At 42.1% G+C, this 22,046-nt stretch overlaps 1 long non-coding RNA gene across 1 annotated transcript in view; it reads right to left on the bottom strand.

Moving 5' to 3' along the window:
- Positions 1–22,046, bottom strand: part of LOC137205052 (uncharacterized) — a 66,075-nt gene that overhangs the window by 17,044 nt on the left and 26,985 nt on the right. The window contains exon 2 of the long non-coding RNA XR_010933978.1: positions 7,995–8,189. This is a non-coding gene — a long non-coding RNA (uncharacterized lncRNA). The remainder of the gene's footprint in view (positions 1–7,994; positions 8,190–22,046) is intronic.

The following is a 22,046-nucleotide window of genomic DNA, read 5'->3' as shown; positions in this document are numbered from 1 at the left end:
GGACACACTTAGCCACCCACTAGCTACCACAAGGAGTCACTCATCTCCACACAGTGCCTAGAACAGAGAAGAGGCTCAATAAATGCCAAGTGAATTGGATTAAACTGAAACAGAGTTTACGGCACAGGTGAGAAGACAGAATGACAAAAGTATTCACAAAACAGAGGCCAAGAACTAAGGAAGGTCTCTACAGACACTCATAATTAGGATGAAACTTGCAGCTAAAACTATAAAATCTTGGTCTATCCGAGAAAACCTGATTGCCCTTGTCCAGCATTTCAAGCTACACCTTCAAGCCAGATGGCTCCCAGTTGCATCTGCTCTCGTACTGAGGACACATCTCTGCTGAGGTTGAGTAGACTTACAAGGGAATTGGGAAATCATTGAAATGGAGAAAATCCCAGAAGATCAAGGCTTCCAGTCACATTACTCTAGGGAGCCAATCCATGGTTATTGGCTTACCCCACAGGAAGGCTGGTTCCAGCATCTGATGCTCAGATGGGCTACTTCCCCACTCATGGTGGGGCAACGGCTGAACTAGACCAGTTGTCAGCCGAGAGGGCTAGGGCAACGGCCAGCGGTGTTCCAAGCTAAACTCAACAAGGGAGAGTGAAGAGTCAAACCTCGAGGCAACCAAATACAAACACCAGGTCCAGAGGCAGAATCAGAATGGGAGTGAGGAGCTAGGAGCTCAAGTCTGGCAAGGAGAAGACCAAAGCAAGAGAAGCTGCCTCCAAGCAAAGAGAGGTCCAAGCACTCACCTGGAAGAGTTCTGGGGGGTCGGTCACCCTGGCTCAAAGGGCAAGAGGCGGGTTCCACACCAATCTAGGAAACAGGCATCCTTCGAGACTTCCTCTCTGCTTGTGCAGTGATACCCAGTGAGTCCACCTGAGCTCTCTCCTTTCCCTCCACCACATTTACCCATGCCTATATTTCCATTTTTATCAAACAATAATAATATTAATCCCTTAAGAAGTCCTTTACATTTGCATGGGACTTCATATTTTACATCTATTTGACATGCATAGCTACACTATGAGGTCAGCCCAGCAGGCAGCAGTATCCCCATTATACAGATGTGAAAACAGATCCCAGTCACACTGGTCAGCAGTGGGATTCTGACTGGAGTCCGGATCTCCCGGGCACATCTAACTCAACGTGGGGTTGGGGCTTAGAACTCCTGGACAACCTCATGCTTCACGTGCTAACAGAAACGAAACAGTCACGTCCTTTCTCGTGTAGCAGCATTTTGACCGTGCCCTTGGTAGGTGCTGGGTTACGCTAACAGAAGGTTGACCTCTGATCAGCAGCGGAAGGGCCAGTATATCTGTACTGACTGAGGACACATCCCCACTCTCCACCCACCCTCCATCTGCGTCAAATCGACAACAAAGGGGACATTTCATTTTAGAGAGAGGATCTTAACCTTTGTAGTAAGGCCTGAGTCAAAAGCTTTCTGGCCTCCTATGAAAACAGGCTACAAGGGTTCCAACCAAAGGACGAAAAATTTTCTCCCCAAAGTCACATGAGCTTAGAAAAAGAAGGTTACGCTTCCTTTCACTGAAGAGAAAAACACATGAAAACAGAAATATAACCATAAGCACTCATGCTCCATAAAAGCCGGTCGCCGCCACCACCACCAAAACACACCTTCTAATTCAAGTAGCGCTTTGGGTGCTTTCTCTCCATCCACGTTGCTTTATTGCTCATTAGATTTGACTTTGCGTCCACTAAGGTTGGAATTGGGGAGGAAACAGTGTGATTTTCCCCAAGGTCCAGCCCCCCTCAAAGACGGCACGTTCATTTAGCTAGTCTTGGGGGGTTAAATCACTTAAACACATTTCTGTGGTTTCATCTGAAACATGGGTTCTTCCACCTGCCTTTTCCCAAGTCTGTTTTGAAGGAAATCCAAACACTGTCCTTAAACACGGCATGGCCCCGAAAAGGATGGTTTTGGTAGAACCAGCAAATTCTTGACTTGAGGAAGGCCAGTAGAGAATGCTGTACCATTTCTAAGAACACGGTTCTGGACTGCTACCAGATCCCTCTCTCCAGAGAGTGGTTTTTACAAGCACCTTGAATGTATATGTTTAACACAAATTATTTGGTTCTTGATAAAACACTGGCACATTTAGATTTCCATGGCACGTTTTTGCCTTTATAAGGATTTTAATAACTTTTTCTCTGATATGAGTTCCGAGAACCTCTGGGCTAGCGGAGCTGGCATGTGACGGTGACACGCTAGATGTCCAAAGTTAACAGCTATTGGAAATTTTAATTTACTTTCTTCTGCTTGAGTGTACTTAGTGCTATTAAAGTTCTGTCTGGCAGCAGAAAAGGGTAGAAACGTGGCCACTTAAGAAAAGCAATTTGGCCATTTGTGACAACAGCTGCCTGATACTGCATTTTATTTAATTGGAAAAGGATGCAGGAAGTCTGTGGCACATTAAAGAAACTCAGAGTTTGGAGATCATAGGAATTTTCTTCTAATAAAATTACCATTATTCAGTAATTTATTGAGTGTCAACAACATACTAGACACTTCTTAAATTTTTTGAAATGGACTGATTAAGAAAAAAAATCATTTAAACTCTTTTGGAAGGGCTCTCCACAGACCTTGCAGAGCATATGTTCACCTGACAGGGTGACACTGTCATTAAGACCATCCCCCCATAGCTGTGGAGTCAAAGCCAAGACCCTGAACAGGCACGTTAAGGCCCTGCCTCCACCTTCTGGCCCTGCCTGGCTCCAAACTCTTCTCCACCATTTGGTCTTCCAAGCACCCCAGGGCTCAGCACCCTCCCACTTCCCCATCCTGGCACCCGCTCTTCTGTTTGGCACACGCTTTCCAACCGGTCTGCCTAGTGAACTTTTTATCCCTTAAAACACAAGCATCAGATCCAGCAATTCCTCTTCTGGGTATATACCCAAAAGAACTGAAAGTGGGAACTCTAAGAGTTACATGCATACCCATATTCGTAGCAGCACCACTCACCACAACCAAAATGTGGATGCATCCCAAGTGTCCATCAACAGTTGCCTGCATAGAGAAAATGTGGTGTGTACATACGATGGAATATTATGGAGCCTTTAAAAGGAAGGAAATTCTGGGCTTCCCTGGTGGCGCAGTGGTTGAGAGTCCGCCTGCCGATGCGGGGGACGCGGGTTCGTGCCCCGGTCCGGGGGGATCCCGCGTGCCGCGGAGCAGCTGCGTCCGTGGGCTATGGCCGCTGGGCCTGCGCGTCCGGAGCCTGTTGCCCCGCGGCGGGAGAGGCCGCAACAGTGAGAGGCCCGAGTACCGCAAAAAAAAAAAAAAAAAAGGAAGGAAATTCTGACACATGCTACAAAATGGATAAACCTTGAGGACATTATGCTAAGTGAAATAAGCCAATCACAAAAAGACAAATATTGTATGATTCCACTTATGTAAGGTACATAAAGTAGTCAAATCATAGAGACGGAAAGTACAGTGGTGGTTGCCAGGGGCTGAGAGGAGGGGGGAACGGAGATTTATTGTTTAATGGGTATAGAGTTTCAGCCTTGCAAGATGAAAGTTCTGTGGATGGATGGTGGTGATGGCAGCACAAGAATGATAACGTACTTGGTGCCACTGTACATTTTTAAATAGTTATGGTGGTAAATTTTACGTGTGTTTTACCACAATTTTTTAAATTTAAAAGTTGGAAAATTAAAAAAAAGAAAAAATAATAATTTTAAAATGTTTAAATCTCAAGTATCAACATCTCTTGGAAAACCTTTCCCATCTCCCAGCACCAATAGAGTTAGTCCTTCCTTCCTCTGAGCTCCTGCTACACCTAGCACCTAATTTAAATTATTTGTCTCACAAATACTATATGATATCACTTATATGTGGAATCTAAAATACGACACAAATGAACTTATCTACGAAACAGAAACAGATTCACAGACATAGAGAACAGACTTGTGGTTTCCAAGGGGAGGGGTGGGGGAGAGATGGAGTGGGAGTTTGGGGTTAGCAGATGTAAGCTATTATATATAGGATGGATAAACACCAAGGTCCCACTGTATAGCACAGGGAACTATATTCAATATCCTGTGATAAACCATAATGGAAAAGAATATAAAAAAGAATGTCTGCATATGTATAACTGAATCATTTTGCTGTACAGCAGAAATTAACACAGCACTGAAAATCAACTATACTTCAATTTTAAAAAACTTAAAAATAAAATTAAAAATATATTTTTTTTAATTATAAGTAAAGAATTTCTCTCTGTGCTGTTCTCCCCTCCCTTCCAACTGGGAACTCCTTCAAAATCACAACTCTGTCTTTTTCATCTTTATCTTCTGTGATTGTCACCAGGACAAATATCTCCTTCCTGGCACCTGGTAGGATGGTACTTCTCTATCATGAATTTCTTTGGCCAATGAATCAATGTGCATTAGCCACGTGCTCTTTCCCCTCTGCCAGAGAGTAGCCACTCTATCACAAGTCCCCAAGTAAACACTAGATGACTCAGAGTGACCCCCAACGGACATGCAGAGAGAGCAAGAAATAAGCCATGTTGTTTAGGCCACCAAGATTTTAGAATGCTTTGTCACCACAGCTTGGCCTAACCTCTCATGACTGATAAATCCCTAAGGCTTAGCATAAGCCTTACGATATGGCCATTACTTGAAAAAATGTTCTTTATATAAATGAGTAATTGCATTACTAACTTAATGAATAATAAACTACCCCTTTAAGATAAAGTCAAATATAGAGAGTTTAAAAGTATTTTTAATCCATTTAAACTTAGTCTGTAAACTGAGGGGACCACATTAGCAAGCAAGAGAAATAATGTAATAACGAATCCGCAATTCTTTCTCCAGCCCCTTATATCATTATTTATTAATTATAACAATAACAGCTACCATGTATTGAGTTCTGGTAGCTGCTAGAGATTGTGTTACGAGTTTCACGTCGTGTATTTTATTGAGTAATTGTAACGATTTACAAATTGCAAGACTGAGAACTAGAAAAGTTAGCTAACTTTCTCAAGACCATAGAGCTGGGAATTAGCAGAGCCAGGATTTAAATCAGACCTATCACTTTTTTCCAAAGCCCAGGAAAGTTCCCCTCTAGGCCTACAGATGAGAGAAACAAGTAAAATCAGCAAGGAGAAAACATCACTCATCCATCTGGTTGGCAAAACTAAAAAAGAGTGATATCATCCAGTGCTGGCGAGACTGTCAGAAACAGACCTTCTTACATTGTGGATCAGAGTGTGAAATGCGATCATGTTTTTGGAAAGCAAATTGGAAATATCTGTTAAAATACACATACGGTGTTGCCCAGGAATCCCACTTTGGGGAATCTTATGCTACCAAAAATATGCACAGATGTCGTACAAGAATATCTTTAGTGTCAAAAACCTGGAGGAGGAACTAAGGGTCCATTCATAAGGAAATGACTGAATAAAGTTCAATAAGTCCATGTGATGGGATATTACCTAACTATTGAACAGAACAATTGAGATTCATAGCTTTGTTGCCCAGAAAGACGTCCTTGATATATGATTGAGTGAAAGCAAGTGTCACAAAATGTTTACAGTGCAATTCATTTTTGTGAGAACAAGTCAAATGAGATCAACAGTAAGAACAACACGTGTGTATCTATGTTCATATGGGACGTGTAAGGATAGTCACCAGCTGTTGATTAGTTAGTCACCCTGAGGGGATGAGAAAGGAGAGTACGAGGTAATACTTGTCACTTTTTCTTTATACAGATTGAGCATGTTCCACTTGTGTTTGAGATCGAAAAATATTAATCTAGACTTTCTTAAGATATGGATAGCACTGATTTTTTTTTTAGATCTCAAAAATAAGTGAAACACCCTCAGTCTGCATAAAGAAAAAGTGAAAATAGGTTAGGTCATTCCTTTCCACTCCTTTCCTCAGGACCACTGATGCTGGGTGACTAGCCCAGCTCCTCTCCTCAGCTTCACACTGAGTCCCCAGTATCAGACCAGCTGTCTGAAGATGAGATTCACCTCCCAGTCAGTACAACTGGACCCAGTACCCAGTCTCCTCCACTTGCCTCAATCCCTTGAAACTAGACCCTGCTCCCTTTTACTCTGGGTCTCCCAGATGAGGCCCTCAGGCCATTGACTGATACCTCCCATCCCAGGGACAGTACACCTCTGGCTCCCAACAGACCAGCCTAAGAACAATCAAAGGCACTGCAGCATTCTGGTGAAACTATTGTACTTTCTTTTTAAAGATGAAGCATTAGGTGCTGGAGAGGGTGTGGAGGGAAGGGAATGTACACTGTTGGTGGGAATGTAAATTGGTGCAGCCACTGTGGAGAACAGTATGGAGGTTCCTTAAAAAACTAAAAATAGAATTACCATATGATCCAGTAATTTCAATCCTGGGCATATATCTGGAAAAGACAAAAACTCTAATTCTAAAAGATACCTGCAGCCCAATGTTTATAGCAGCACTATTTACAATAGCCAAGACATGGAAGCAACCTAAATGTCCATCGACAGAGGAATGGATTAAGAAGATGTGGTACATATATACAATGGAATATTACTCAGCCATAAAAAAGAATGAAATAATGCCATTTGCAGCTACATGGATGGACCTGGAGATTATCTTAATAAGTGAAGTCAGTCAGAGAAAGACAAATATCACATGATATCACTTATATGTGGAATTTAGGAAATGATACAAATGAACTTATTTACAAACAGACTCACAGACATAGAAAACCAACTTATGGTTGCCAAAGGGGAAAGGGGGCAGGCGGGATAAATTAGGAGTATGGGATTAGCAGATACAACCTACTATATATAAAATAGGTAAACAACAAGGATTTACTGTATAGCACAGGGAACTAGATTCAATATCTTATAATAACTTATAATGGAAAAGAATCTGAAAAAGAATATATTTGTGTATGTGTATATACATATATATATATATATAAACTGAATTGCTTTGCTGTACACCTGAAACTAACACAATATTCATAATATTGTTAATCAACAACAGTTCAATTTTAAAATTAATTTTTTTTTTAAAGATGAAGCATTAAGGATCATTCCAACCTTTCAGTAGCTGGAAGTAAGGCAGGTAACAAATACATAAGTATCCTCTTAAAAGGCCAATGTTCCTAATTTATAAGAAAGTCAAGAACCCATCCACTAGAATTAGAAGTAATCTGATTAACCACATCATAAACGATCAACTGCACAGGGAATGAATTTTGTTTGGAAGGTGGAGGGTACGGTTGGGTGGTGATGACAGTAATGATTTTAGAGCATAGGGTCCTTTCTGGAGTGGGGCAGGGTTAGGGATAGGGTTAAGGCACATGAGGGAGGAGGATGTTGAACAAACAAACAATCTGTTAAAAAAAAAAAAAAATTAGGTCTGGTTGGTTCTGTGTCCCAGAAGGGGGGAGTAACTTCTTGTCTTTTCCTCTGCCCAGCACCAAAGAACTAATCCAGTACTCAGGGTACTACTATAGGTTATGCTGTAAGAAGTAAATAAGCCCTTGTGAAAATATTTCTTAACTCATAAACGTTAGGAATACGATATATGTGCGTATATTAAATGAATTAATACGTATAATTAACTATACTTAATGAATTATACACTATATACTTAATATAATTAATGAATTATATTTTCATTAGTAATCTCTTGGAAAAATACAGACTAATTTCCAAACTTTGTTCCATTTGTTCAATAGAAGACCCCCTGTGCTGAATGTAGTCAATGAGTTGTGAGCTAAAGAAGATATGGGGATATATGTACATGTATAGCTGATTCACTTTGTTATAAAGCAGAAACTAACATACATTGTAAAGCAATTATACTCCAATAAAGATGTTAAAAAAAAAAAAAGAATACTTTGGGAAGAAATACCAATAAATAACACCCTCTATGGAGTTTCCTAGGGCTGCTCCAACAAATTACTACAAATTTGGTGGCATAAAATAACAAAAAATGTATTCCCTCACCATTCCGGAGGCCAGAAGTTTGAAATCAATGTGTCAGCAGGGCTATACACCCTCTGAAGGCTCTTCCAACTTCTGGTGGCTCCCAGCCATCCTTGGCATTCTTTGGCTTTTAGCTGCTTCACTCCATCCTCTGCCTCTTTCCTTACATGGGGTCTTCTCTGTGTCTTCTCCATCCAAATCCCCCTCTTCTTTCCTCTATAAAGACACCAATAATTGTTTGCAAGGCAGAAGTAGAGACACGGATGTAGAGAACAAATGTATGGACACCAAGGGGGAAAGCAGGGTGAGGGGTGGTGGGATGAACTGGGAGATTGGGATTGACATATATACACGAATATGTATAAAGTAGATAACTAATAAGAACCTGTTGTATAAAAAAATAAATAAATAAACAATGTACTACCAATGCCAAAGAAAAAGACACCAATGATTGGATTTAGGGCCCACCCTAAATCCAGGATGACCTCATCTCGAGATCCTAAATTAATTTCATCCACCAAGACCCTGTTTCCAAATAAGGAACATTCTGAGGTTCCAGATGGACATGAATTTGGGGGAGACACTATTAACCCACCACACCCTCCAACCATGAAGCCAGTAAACGTGAATATAGAAGTGAGATGAGTCATTTACAGGAGTTCCCCACTGAGAATGAGGTGCTCCCTACGACTCATACAGGGAGAGGAATACCTTCTAAATGTCTTCTAAATCTCTGCATACTATCAATTATTTACATGATTGAGACTTGTGTCTACACAGAAAAATAGGGATGTTCGAGGCCAGAGGAGGGGGAGTCTGCAAGCCTCGTGGTAATTTTTGGTACCATCCCAGAAAAAGGAGGTTTGATTATAATTACCATTATCAGTTACCCAGAAGAGAATTTCTCAAATTGATTTTCAAGAAAAAGTACATCTGTGGGATGTTAGTAGAATTAAGTCTCAACACTCACACAATTGCATTTGGGAGGAGACAAGCTAAAGCACCTGCCCTGGTCCCAAGGTGGCCTTACCGCAGGCGGTGGTCTGGAGCGACTTCCTAAGCAGCCAGCTGTGCTCTCTTCACAACCCCACCCTCCTCCCGCGGCCCCCTCTACTCCTGCAAACATGCACACATTCCACATGTCGACAAACGCTTAACAAGAGACTGAAAATGTCCAAGTGTTTAGTCTCTTTCCATCAGGCAACTGAAGGAAGCAGCTGTTCTCCTAAGAGAATACGAGTCACCGAATATATAATTAAATTACAGAATCTACTTCAAATCATGCAATGAACTTCTCGAATAACTTAGAAATCTTAAAAATGGCATTTGAAAAAGTGGGTGTGCTCTGAAGCATGCTGAAGTTCCACCTGTTTAAAGATTCACTAAAGGTAAAAGAGATTTCTAGAGGTACCTCATTTAAAAGTTGGAACTCTGGGCTTTTTGCACACACACACACGTGCACGCTTGCACCCGCACCATACACTCCTGGCCTGGTGCCACAGTCACCTCCTCACCGCCAGGCACACCTATTTACAAGAAGGAGGAGTCCGGAAGGAGTGAGACATGATCCAAACCCCCAATATTTACTAAAAATCCATTACATTTGGGTGCACCTCTAAATATCCAGTCTTCTCAATTATCCTCACAACTGAGACCCGTTCTCATCATGACCCTAAACAATCCCCAGAAACTTGAAGCCATCCCCTTCTGGCAGAGTAAGAGCAGAGACAAATTAACCACTAGTGGTTAGTTGATCAAGTGCTGGTACCCAGGTGGGATGTGTTTCATAAAATAAGTTGTCAGGGTGGGGGACAGGAAGGAGATAGACATTCTAGGCTCCAAATAAATGTTTGTCGGATGCATGGATGGACAAATGGATGGATAACTATCCCAGGAAGATGGAAGAAGGTTGTTTAAACTTTCAACGACATGATAAAGTGGTCACTGAGCTCTGTGTTGGGCCACGACTTACATGTTTACTTTTTATAAAGTGAGACTAGGCTTAACTGTTAATTACCAAAACCCTCAGCTAATAGGAACAATATGTCTTCGGTTTCAACAAGTCATAGTGTGTGTGTACACACATGACTTCTATTTGTATGTATATTGCTATTCCTTAAAAGATGACCGTTACAATGGGCATCATCAAAAAATCTACAAACAAATGCTGGAGAGGGTGTGAAGAAAAGTGAACCCTCTTGCACTGTTGGTGGGAATGTAAACTGATACAGCCACTATGGAGAACAGTATGGAGGTTCCTCAAAAAACTAAAAATAGAATTACCATATGACCCAGCAATCCCACTACTGGGCATATGCCCAGAGAAAACCATACTTCAAAAAGACACCTGCACCCCAATGTTCATTGCAGCACTGTTTACAATAGCCAGGTCATGGAAGCAACGTAAATGCCCATCAACAGACGAATGGATAAAGAAGATGTGGTACATATATACAGTGGAATATTACTCAGCCATAAAAAAGGAACAAAATTGGGTCATTTGTAGAGATGCAGATGGACCTAGAGACTGTCATACAGAGTGAAGTAAGTCAGAAAGAGAAAAACAAATATCGTATATTAACGCATATATGTGGAATCTAGAAAATTGTACAGATGAACCGGTTTGCAAGGCAGAAATAGAGACACAGATGTAGAGAACAAACATATGGACACCAATGGGGGGAAGGGGGGTTGGGATGAATGGGGAGATTGGGATTGACATATATACACTAATATGTATAAAATAGATTAACTAATGAAAAAAATAAAATTGCAAAAAGAAAAAAGAGATGAGTAAGATCCCAGATACCTCCAAATTTCAGAAAGTTACCTCTAACTTGATAACCTCTAAGACTACTTGATAGCTGGTCCCTTACTATTAACTAAGCTAAAAATATCTTAAACTCATACTCACAAATTCAAAAAGGCAGTGAGCATTACTCTTTCTGCGCTTTGGGCAAGTGGTATAACAGATTTCCAGGTCACAAAGCCAAGGCCGGGGGGCAGCTGGGGGTGTGGGTTCTGACTCTGGGCATGTGATTTGGGGCAGGTGGCTTTAGCCTTTCTGGATCTCCGTCTCCTCACTAGCAGAACACGGTGTGGCAGATTCGAATAACTTCTTAAATTATATTTTTAAATATTTCTGTAGAGTGAAAATAAAATGTAGTGTAATAACTATCATGTACCTAAAAAACCAAGCTTCACAAATGTATTGGTAACCCTTTGACCTGGGCTCATCAAAAAGGCCCCGACTTATAAAACGAGGCCCGGGGTGAAACCAGCCCTGAGGGATTCATGTGCCTACAGCTGGCAATTACAGAAACAGCATTCTAGACAGAGATCTGCCATTTGGAACTGGGGTTTTGCAAGGGCACAGACACCTGGCCAAGAGGTGACTAAAAGGATGTTCAAATGGGACTCTGGACTTCAGCTGAGAACAAAGAATATTATGTGTCACCCTTTCTAAAACGAGGTACAAGGTCATCAGTGCGGGACTTGCTGAGGGCGTCCCAAAATATACTCTGCCATTTAAGTCCATCAATCTCCAGGCTATAAAAGAAAGAGCTAAAGATTCTTTAAGAAGATTGGCAGAGAAGACCTGTGGGCAAAGAGATGTCAGAGGACTGAGCTTCCTTCTCTCAGCAGGGGTCCTGGGTCCCCCTCACTCACTCCAAGAGTGGGCAGGTCCAGCTTCCACAGAGAGCTTGGCCTGAGCCCCTGAAGTCTAGGGGACACACTGACAGGTAAAGGCGAGAGTGGCTGTGCTGCCCTGGTGGTCGAGGGAGGGGAGGGGAGGGAACCTTGCTGAGAGCAGCTGACAGTAGGCGGTGTGTTTCCCATGGCCAGAAGGGACCTTGGGAAGAGAGCAGGGCTTATGGCATCTGGAGGGAACCCCATCCAAGAGCTCCATCTGCCTGGGCTGGGAGACCTCAACAGAAAGGCCCTGTGCCAGGGGCACTGCCAGAAGCACAGCAGAGGACGGCGCCAGACAAAGGCACAGTAGGGGGGTCCCTCATGGGGGAGATGCTCCAAGTAGTCCAGATGTGCCCCACATCACATGGGCATCTGCTCAGCCAGCGGGCACCAGCCCAAACCGCAAACTGAGCCGGTCAGATCCAATTTCTCTGCCTTGACCTCTCCTTCCCGCCCCTGCTTCGTGTGTGTGCGTGTGCGTGTGTGTGTGTGTGTGTGCACGTGCGTGCAGCTGTCTCTATGCTCAAGGGACAGCAGAGAGTAAGGAAGAGGAGAGGCTGACACCAGAAGTGTCTGAGCCTGTAGGTCCAGGTACCAGACATGGTGAGAGATGCTTGAAGGACACGAGGGAGTGGCATGGACATATACACACTACCAAGCGTAAGATAGATAGCTAGTGGGAAGCAGCCGCATAGCACAGGGAGATCAGCTCGGTGCTTTGTGACCACCTAGAGGGGTGGGATAGGGAGGGTGGGAAGGAGGGAGACGCAAGAGGGAGGAGATATGGGAACATATGTATATGTATAACTGATTCACTGTGTTATAAAGCAGAAACTAACACACCATTGTAAAGCAATTATACTCCAATAAAGATGTAAAAAAAAAAGAAAAAAAAAGCTTTTGTTTAGATCAGATTGAGTTTTTAAAGAACTTTTAAAGGTATTAAATTTTTAATACCGGGAAGACATATGGGAACATATGTTTATGTATGACTGATTCACTTTGTTATAAAGCAGAAACTAACACACCATTGTAAAGCAATTATACCCCAATAAAGATGTTAAAAAAAAAAAAATTTTAATACCTAAAAGTGACAGCAAAAGCTCTGGAACCTGCCCAAAATATCATCCAGAGATAGAAAAAGGAGATTTCCATAGACAGATGTGAAGAAAGTGGTGTGAGAACATAAAAGTATTTCGTGAGATCTACACCACCGAGCTCAGCCGGGACATAAATATTTTGCCACGTTGTCCTCAGATCCTTCTTTTCAATAAATAAAACTAAACAAAGTCCCCTCTTTCTGATACCATTTATCCCCCTCCCTCCCCAGGAGCTACCTCCATCCTGAAGTTGGCGTGTTTCATTTCTGCCTGTGTTTTTATTTTCTCACAATGTAATTATGTATTTGAAAACAGTATATGGTGTTTGTTGGAAGTTTTTGGCATGCTGTCTAAGGTCTTTTGTAACTATAATTCTACAGTACAGTTCAGCTTTTTTATTTTAGTAAAATAATAAGTGAAGGGACCACTTAAATTCTCTACACTTATGTCTCACTGATCATGAATGAAATACTGCATGGTAATACAGAGGAGTTCGGCCTGAGCAATCGGCTAGGCTAAATTAAACGAAGCAAAGCAAGGCAAACGGTGCCCTGGAAAGAAATCACAGAGCAGATACAGAAGGCATCCAGAAGAGGGCGACATCATCCAATAAAAAGCGCAGATGCAGGCTGGAGGCTTCGGACAACTGGATCATTAGGAGAGGCCTCTAACAGAACTTTTAAGCGCTAGAAGGTAACATTAGGAAACACAAGCCTGATCATGTGAATTATTTGCCCAAGGTCACAAAGCTAGTTAATGTTTACTATCTCTGCCTTCCAGTTCAGCACTCTGGGAGGTCTGTTAGCAGTCCTGGGAAGGATGCAGCAGACACAAGGAATCAGATTAGCCTAAACCGGATCATGAGTGATATTCATACTTATCATCCCTTGTGCCCGTTTTAAGCCCTTATCGTGTTCACCTGAACGCTTTGTTCGTCACGAAGACGACGTTAAGGCTTGAGGAAAGAACCAGAGATGAAAAATTTACACACTGATAAAATTATAAAATCGTGCTGAAGCAGGGGTATCTTTACCCACCCCCCAAAAAGAAACTTTAAGCTCTAATCCTTTATATTTGTTCTGAGCACATGTTGATAATGTTTGTGTGAAACTGTTAGCATGATGTCAAAGGTACATTCTGTTGACCATCCGGTTGAGATAGAAGCATTAGACAGATTAGGATGCTTTATACTGAAGCCACAAAGAAAGCATCGCAGTAGCCAACTCTATAAACCAGGGCTCAGCAAATAGGCCCAGTGCTTATTTGTGCAATGAGTTTTATTGGAACACAGCAATGCCCGTTTGTTTACACATCATCTGTGGCTGCTTTCAAGCAGTTGGGTCATTGCCACAGAGTCACGTGGTCTCTTCAATTTGGGCTCTTAGCCTGCAAAGCCTAAAATACATATACTAACTGGTCTTTTACAGGAAATGTTTGCCGACCCCTCCTATAAAGCAATGTCATCCAATAAAACTCTCCACGATGATGAAAATGTTCTATATCTACACCGTCCGATATGGTAGCCACTGGCCACATGTGGGCCACTGATTCTCAGGGGTGGAGGCTTACGGGGGTTCTGATGCCTCTGTGACTATTACTGTCTCCTTGATTATCCTCCCCAGACTCGAGCTTGGAGAAGCAAGGGTTACCCCTGTAAACCACGACAAATCACTTAGCAACTTCTGAAAGACTTCTTTGGGAGTTTCCATTTGACTCCTGTAGTCACAGTAAATACATTATAAAGCTTTTTCATTCCCAAAGTTAATTTTCCTGGAAACCCACTGTTGAACATGGATATTTTCCTACAAGACTCATTGGGTTTTAATTTTGAGCTCCAAAGAAAAATGCCAGTGAAAACTATATCATTATTAGAAAGTGCCTTCCATTTTCAAATCTTACCTATGTTATTTTTAACAACTCTAGGTTTCAAATTCTTTATCTGTAACATAAAAAGCCAGAGCCCTGCAGTCTCAGGTACCACGATTTCTGGGATTCTGGGATTTCTGCTCTTTGAGCTTAGAACTTTGGGAAAAGTCCACACCACAGTGTAAAAAGACACCCGAACTCAGAGTCTAAAACTGTCACTGACTGACGAGAGTAGATTCTCAGAGGATGCTTCATAGAATTTTAGCTCTATCTTTTTAAAGGCTGGAGGTGATTGCAAAGTGTACTGTTGGACTTGGAAGAGGAAGACATTGATCATTGCCAAATGGCCTGAAGAATCTGTAGAAAAGCCAGAAAAGTGATGATAGTCTAGGGGAAAACAGAAAAGAGGGAGGGGAACCCCTTCCCAAAGCATCCACTCAGATGAAACGGGCTCTGATGCAGGAAACCAGATATCCTGGGCTGGTCAGATTCGCCTCCTCCATCCGCATCAGAGCCTGATTGAAAGACTATCAAACACAGACTAAAGACATGGCCTGTGTCAGATAACACGGGTCTTCTATCCCTGCAGCGGAGTTTTCAAAAGGATGTTAATGCGTACTTTGTAAATGAAAACCTGGAGGTTTCAATTAGACAACCAACACCCCTGAGACCATCCCGTTCTGAAGTGGAGAGGGGGAAATTAGTGAACAGAATCATATAGTAAGGCAACTTTATTCTTTTTTGACATGAGTTTAACAAAAAAAAAAAAAAAAAAAGATTTTTATGGGCAGTTTGCAATAGGTTTATAATAATAAGTCCCTGAAATTTTATACAAACTATGATAATAAGCACGGTATATGCTGGGGTTTTTTTTTTTCCCCCTGTAATGGGATTTCTTAGCTTTCAACAGAATCTTTCACAGGGGTTCACAATCCCTAAAAGGCTGACAATCCCTGGTGGTGGTGGGAGAGGAGTTGCTGAATCACCATCGGGAAAAGTTATTAATAAGGGGAGTCAGTGTTCTTCGCAGCTGAAATAACCGGAGAGGCCAGCTGTGAATGTGGGTAATCTGTGATTGCTGGCTATTTGGTAGGATTTTATTAGCTAGTTATTTAGGGTTGAACTACCAAGGGAATGGGGTTTGAGCTAATCTTGAGAGGGCTACTGATAGCAAAGGGACCACATCTGGGATGCAGTATATGATTCCGAATGACAAGACCTGTACAAATGAAAGCGCTGTGGAGCAGAATCCAGAAATCTTCCACCGCAGAACAGAATGAAAGTGTTGACATTGATTTAAGTCAATCTTTTTCCTACAATCACATAGGACATAAATTAAAACCTCTTTTCTCATCCGCAAGACAGACACATAGTAGGCAATCAATGGGTGATGACGTGATAGTGGTGGAGGTGATGCAGGTGATGTCATTTATTGAAAGAGTCCAGAGGGGATGGGTTATTATTTTGACCTGGAACAAGTCTTCCCAGCCCAACCATATCTTATCCATGCAAAACACCTTCTTCATAGAGCCTTCTCAAAGACTCATGGGATTTCAAGTGTTCATACTGAAAGGAAAGTTAGAAATCATTGACTCCAATGCTCCTGTTTTGTTTTGGTTTGGGTTCTTTGCTTGTTTGTTTTGATATGTTGTGTTCCATTTTTATTCTTTTTTTAAAAAGACTTTAGGGACTTCCCTGGTGGTCCTGTGGTTAAGAATCCGTCTTCCAATGCATGGGACGTGGGTTCGATCCCTGGTCGGGTAACTAAGATCCCACATGCCACGGGGCAACGAAGCTGGCACGCTGCAACTAGAGAGAAGCCCACGCACCGCGAGGAAGAGGCCACATGCTCCAACTAAGACCCTACACAGCCAAAAATAAAATAAATAAGTAAATAAATGTTTTTTAAAAAAGACTTTCATTTTTACAGCAGTTTTGTTCACTGCAAAACTGAGAGGAAGGTACAGAGATGTCCCATGAAGTATCCCCTGCCACCACATGTGCATAGCTTTCCCCTTTCTTAACATCCCTCACCAGAGTGATGCCTTTGCTACAACTGATAAGCCTACACTGATGTAGCACCCAAAGTCCATAGTGTACACTAGGGTTCACGCTTGGTATTGTATATTCTGTGTGTCTGGGCAAATGTATAATGACACACATCTATCATCATAGTATTGTAAAGGGTAGTTCCACTGCCCTAAAATTCCTCTTTGCTCTGCCTATTAATGCCACCCCTTGTCCCCCAAACTCTGGTAACCACTGATCTTTCTACTGTCTCCGTATTTTGCCTTTTCCAGAATGCCATCTAGTTGGAATCATATAGTATGTAGCCTTTCCATATTGGCTTCTTTCACCTATTAATATCCATAGCTTGATAGCACATTTCTTTTTAGCACTGAATACTATTCCATTGTTTGGAGGTACCACAGCTGATTTATCCACTCACCTACTGAAGGACATCTTGGTTGCTTCTAAGACTTGGCAGTTATGAATAAAGCTCCTATAAACATCTGTGTGTAGCTTTTTGTGTAGACTGAAGTTTTCAACTCCTTTGGGTAAATACCAAGGAGTATGACTGTTGGATCATATGCAATGCTCCTGTTTTAATAGATGTGGAAAGAGATTAAAGGAACTTTCTCAGAGTTAAAGGCAGACTTCCACATCACTCCTCCCTCCTCTACCTACCCCTAAACAACCACAGTCTTTACAATTCACCTGGAAATCATCCACATTCTGCTCTGTGACACCTTTTCTAATAAGTAGGTGTTGAGAGCTTTTGCTTTCATTTTCCTTTATTTCACCCTGGGTGGTTAAGCCTTATTTGTAACTTTTAGATTAAATTTTCTGAGCTTTGCTCTGAGCACTCAGGAACTGTGTGCTAACTTGACTCACTCCCAGCTCCTGAGGGCCACGCCAAATGCACGGAGCATGTGCTTGTTATCAAGAACATTTATTCAGAACTTCAGACACATCCCTATTAGTATGAATCACTAAGCTGCTTGTTTGCCAATAATGTGCACTAGAAATGTACATTTGAATGCGTAATATTTGATTCTAATAAGACCAAACATGAGGAGTATGGTTTTCTCTTTAAGAAAAAAAAAAAAAAAAAAGGCTGAAACCATTTTGTAAAAACTCCCTGGCACTATTACTAGTTGCTAGAAGTCCAAAGTTTGTTCACCTCACGTCCACTGCACACACACTCCCCTTTTCCAAGTAAAACCAGGGCGTGTCTCAACTAGAAGAAAAGTACAACAGATATCAAGTGCTACAATCTTTTTTGTTTAAGGTTGCATTCCCCCGCCGCCCCTCCGTTATGAATGCAATTGGTACCTGTGAACATCATGGCTTGTTTGACTGGACACCTATATAGAGACCTTTCCCTTGGGGGAGCACCATGTCCCTGAGTTACAGACACCAAAAGTCTATTATCCAACCCCTGGATTTTTTGACTGAAAGCTCATTAATATTCATTCACTGTTCTTCACAAATAATCACCATGCAGATTACTTTAAAAACTAGCATCAATGGGTAGAAATAACAACAAAATTTTAGTTCAATAAAGGAAGAATGTCTCAGAATTCAGAGCTGTTAAAAAATCAAATAGTCACGTTCATGCACAACCAAATTGAGGGATATTCTGCAAAACCTCTGGTCAGGGCTCTTCAAAAATGTCAATGTCAGGAAAGAAAAAAAAGTAATAAGCAGAGAAATTGTTTTGTATTAAAGGAAATTACATCAACTGGATTAACTACAGGCTAGATGAAAGGAAATACAATGCAAAATATTTTGTCAAATACTGATTTGACCAAAAAAAAAAAAGCCATAAAGAAACCATCATTGGGAAAATTGGAGAAACAAGTATAGATACACAGTTCACATTAAATAACAGAAGTGTATCAATGTTACGTTTCCTGGGGGTCGTGATGTGTACATCAGTTCCCCAAGGTCATAGGAGGGAGGGAGGATCAGAACTCAGCCCTTTGGCTCCAGAGCGTCCTAACAGTTTCCTGTCATAAGGTGTTTATACAAAGACTATCAATCACCAGTAGTAAAATTATCAATTCAACTCACCTAGCCAGGGAAAGCTTCACTACTGGCTACCTAGGTATAGTGACCTCATTTTGGAAAGAATGAGGAGAAAGGAGGCTTCATAGGCAGGAACAAATATGCATTAAAGATTTACTCTGTGCCAAGCATTAGGCCGTGCACTTCCACACATTATCTCATTTAATCTCTCAGTAGAGCATTAAAAGGAATGAAGGGCTTCCCTGGTGGCGCAGTGGTTAAGAATCCGCCTGCCAATGCAGGGGACACAGGTTCAAGCCCTGGTCCAGGAAGATCCCACATGCCGTGGAGCAACTAAGCCCGTGCGCCACAACTACTGAGCCTGCGCTCTAGAGCCTGCGAGCCACAACTACTGAAGCCCCTGTGCCTAAAGCCTGTGCTCTCCAACAAGAGAAGTCGCCACAACGAAGAGTAGTCCCTGCTCGCCACAACTAGAGAAAGCCACGCACAGCAACGAAGACCCAAAGCAGCGAAAAAAAAAGGAATGAAAAGCATATCCTGTTAGGCAATAAATTAGTGCTACACGGAGGCAGGAGACAATCTGGGCCCCAGATTGAACAGCCGGAGTTCATCCCCTTGGACAGATGTTCCAAAATAACAGGAAAGAGGAGAAGCTGAGCCCTACCCAGATAAGAGAAAAAAGACCACATATTCCTCATTCTCGAAGTCAAGGAGACCTTCTCGACTACACATGTGCAGAAAGGCTCCCCGGAGGTCAAAAGGGAGGGGGCGTCACCTCATAGTAAGTGATGCCCGCTACCCACAGGCCTCTTCGCTAGAATCCATCTTGGCTAAGAGAGGCGCACGCACACAGGGGAGGACCCTGAGATACACCAAATACGGACTCAGAACCAGGCAAAGCAAGATGACTGGCCAGAGGAAACCCAGAAGAAATGCCCCATAAAAGTGATTCAGACTACCACGGGGGCACAACTCTTTCTGAGCCCGCCCGTGTGTCTATCCACACGTACTCTTTTTCCTCCTAATAAACACTTTATTTGTTTCACTACTTTCCATCTCTATGTGGAAATTCATTTCTACACAGCTGACGGGCCAGGGCCTTGTCACTGGCCACTGGTGCCAGGTGGTCTAGTGGCTAGGATTCAGTACTCTCACTGCTGCGGCTGACCTCAGTCTCTGGCCGGGAACCGAAACTCTGCTTCAGGCCAAGGCCACCCGAGATCATATTAACCTAGAAACAAAAATGGTTGCTCACTGCAAGAGGGAAGGACTTCACGACGCTCAAAGGAGACAAGATCCCTCTCTCTCTGTGCACACGCAACCACCATTCAGCAGCCTCACTGCTTCACTCGGGTTGTCTCGCTGGGTTTGTCATCTGAAGATGGTGTGTCTTGCCATTTTCCTCAGGCCTGTGGTCTCCAGACCACCTTACCAGACTTGGACGACTGGCACTGAGCTCTGATCTGTCCCCGTCCCTCCATAGCACTGAGTAGATGCCCTGATCCCTGAAGCTGCTCCCCGTACACTTATTGAAAGAAATTGCAGTCAGAGAAGGTAGAAGGAGACCTTAGTGGAGGACGTGGGAACAGCATTCCCCAGGAAGCACCCCACAAAATTACCTCAGCTTTAATTGCTTAATTGGAGCAATGGTATTTAACAACTTAATTAAGTTATTCAAGTGCACTCCAGGAGGCCCTGTAGCATCCATCTTTCCCTGCTGCAAAGCTAAAAGAACTTTTCATGACTTAATTGAAAACATGTTCCTCAACTTCAGAGCTGCTTTGGTGCAGCTCTGAATCGAAATGCAAGTCATGAATTCCACCAGGGGTTCATCTAGGCCTGTTGATTCTGGGGCTTAATTTTTTCAAAGCCTGGTGGAGCCACCTGACGATATTCTTAGACTTGTCCATGTTTTTATTCTGTGAGCTAGGTCTGGACTAATCTCTCTTCCCTCACTCTTACATTTCCTAGAGGGCATTCAGCTTCAACCAGCAATAGGTTAGCCAGTGTGCAATTTCAGGTTTGGGGGAGCTGGAGACTGTTAGATTTGAATCACATGTAATTCTCTCAAGCACTACAATTAAACCTACTTATAAAAATATGTTAATAATACAACGTCATTAACACTGACATGTCACAGCACACATACAAAAACATATAATGTCACAATACCTTTCGCAGTTGTCAAAGACTTAAAAACTAAAATTCTAAATTTGGACTTGCTGACATTCAGTTTTCTTTACCTTAGCCTTTGACTTTTGGAATATTTCTTTTCCTAGGAATTATAAGTGGGGCGGGTAGAACTGTAACAAACTAGAACAGGTTATTTCACGTCCCTGATCTCGTGAGCCTGGAGCCAGTAATGTTTGAACTGAAATCACAAGGTAGAGAGGAAGTCACTAGGGGATGGGAAATGGGGATATGGAAGGGACAAGAAGGGCATCTCAGGGAATGTAAACAATATAAATAATGGTCCTGTAGCACTCCCTTCAAGACGTCAGTTGATTAGATGCAGGAATCTCCAGCCTCATTCAAAATACAAAGGAAATTAAAAATATATATAATATTATAATATATATATTGTTGTTTCATGTTAAATACACAGCTGAGCCCAAAAGAAATGGACATCTTCATACGCCAGAAATGAAGAGGGAACACATCACCGTGAATATATGCGGTTTTTAAAACCACATAGTCCTTGGAAGAAACTGGACCTGATATATATCTTAAGGGCTGGCAAGTTCATACCTTTGTGAGAAAGGAATTTAAGCCTCAGTCCCCACATACATCAAGGAGTAGGAATGAGCATTCTGCTTAGCACTGACTGTCCAAAAATGTGCTGAAAAACTCATAAACACCTGAAAATCTCCTTCAACATGCCCAGGGTTTCAAGAAGAAGTGAGCTGACTTTCTCAGGCTCTCAGAGACAGAGATTTCAAAAGCCACTGCCACATACAGAGAGGTTTGAATGTTGAGCCTGTACCAGTACAGAACCAGCCACCTTTCCATTACCAGTGTAATATGGGAATCTGGAGCTGAGAACCTAGTGTCAAAGTTGGTTCGCAATCAGTGGACTCAGCAGGACTTGGGCAAGGGCAATGGTGAACCTTGTCATCAAGAGAACTCTCTAACCCAGGGCACAGACAGAATTCCCTCCAAAGATAACCCTTCCTGAAGATGAACTTGTAAACCTAAATTATAAAACACATGAGGAAATACAAAGCAAAAAGGGAAAGTCCAAAGACCCCAAAGTGGAAGAATTTATGCTTAATAATGAGTATTGTTAAATAGATTTTCAGCTGAGTATTTTAATTGTGCAAAGAGATAAAAGGAAATGTAAATACAACTTTTTAAAAGGTACAGAATAAACAAGAACAGGTTG

Source organism: Pseudorca crassidens, chromosome 13 (genome assembly GCF_039906515.1).
Source record: "Pseudorca crassidens isolate mPseCra1 chromosome 13, mPseCra1.hap1, whole genome shotgun sequence".
Taxonomy (NCBI): domain Eukaryota; kingdom Metazoa; phylum Chordata; class Mammalia; order Artiodactyla; family Delphinidae; genus Pseudorca; species Pseudorca crassidens.
This window is presented reverse-complemented; position numbering and strand designations above follow the sequence as displayed.